This window comes from Chrysochloris asiatica, unplaced genomic scaffold (genome assembly GCF_000296735.1).
Source record: "Chrysochloris asiatica unplaced genomic scaffold, ChrAsi1.0 scaffold00008, whole genome shotgun sequence".
NCBI lineage: Eukaryota > Metazoa > Chordata > Mammalia > Afrosoricida > Chrysochloridae > Chrysochloris > Chrysochloris asiatica.
The window spans coordinates 20,074,442-20,076,033 of NW_006408526.1; positions in this window are offsets into that span (position 1 = coordinate 20,074,442).

The window sequence follows — 1,592 nt, forward strand, 5'->3', positions numbered from 1 at the left end:
ATATATATATATATATATTTAGTGTGGTCTAATCAGTTCTGACACAACAACTGTATATAGGGTTTCCAAGGAGCAGCTTGTGAGTTTGAACCCCTGACCTTGCAGTTAACAGTACAGTGTTTATCCTACAGTGCCACACTAGGACTTCAGATAGATCTATTGCTGTTGTTAAGTGCTGTTGGGTTGGTTCTGCCTCATAGCAACCATGTATAGTGTTTTCGAGGAATGGCTGGTAAGTTTGAACTGCCAACTTTGCAGTTCAAACTGACCTTGTGGTCGAGTGTTTATCCTACAGTGATACACCAAGACTCCAGATAGGTATATGGTGGGTAGTGGTGGTTATGTGCCGTGGAGTTGATTCCGACTCATAGTAACCCTGTATAGGATTTCCAAGGCTGTAAAGCTTTATGGAAGCAGAAATCCCATCTTTCTTCCACAGAACGATGGGTAGTTTTGAGCTGCTGACATTGAGGTAGGTATATAGAAGGGCCAATAACATTAGTGATGTAAACATGTTGTTGTTGTTGTTAAGTGCCGTCGAGTTGGGTCCGACCCATAGCGACCCTGTACAAGGTTTTCGAGGGTGTAAATCTTTACGGGAGTAGAAAGCCTCATCTTTCTCCCGCGGAGCGGCTGGTAGTTTCGAACCGCTGACCTTAAGGTTCGCAGCCCGATTCGTAACCACTACGCTACCAGAGCTCCTTAGAATAATCAACCATTCCACATCAAAAGGGCTGTATTTATCCAAGAACAAAGTTCAGAAGGTTTGGGAAAGAAGAAAAAATGGAAACCAAAACCACAGGAAGGAAGTGGGATAAATGATGTCCTATTGAAGGGATTGCAGTCACTGAGATCAAATTAAGCACATGAGTTGTTGAATGGAAAACTAATGTTCTACTTTGTAAACCTTCACTTAATTTTCAATAAAAAGTTGATATAAAAATAGAGTTCATTTCTTTTTATTTCTGAGAAGTATAGCAAGGTGTGATATACCACAGTGTCTTTATCCATTCACCATTGAAACATTTGGATCATTTCCAAATGATTTTCAAGTAAGGAAATAGCATGCATATATATGTTTGTTTCCTAGGAAGACAATGTGAAGTGGTTGGGGAAGAAGAATTAGAATAGGATGCGAGCTAGCATGATGGAGAGAAGAGAAAAGGAAACAAATTAGGAGATCACTTTAATAGTACTAAAGAGAGACTGGGGATAGAACAAGGGGAATGGTAGTAAAGATGAAGAAAAGGTAACAGATTTTAGAGTCATTTCTGAGGTAGAATTGACAGGAAGGAGTTGGTGATGGATTTTATGTGGAAGGTAAGGGCAAGGAAGTCAACAATCACTTCAGTTATCAACGATGGCACTGGACAGGCAGAGGCATTTGAGGAGAGGGATAATAAAGCCTATTTTTGGACGGAAAGTTTGAAGTCCTTGAAGGAGATCTGAGTGGAGGTGTCAATTGATTCAGGGATGCATTCTGATCAGGGGACACAACCTAGGGAGCAGCCACACTTAATGCTACCAAGACATCAAGCACAGTGAGGGGAAAAGCAATTTTGTTGGCAATTAAGTGATCATAGTGGCGGGGG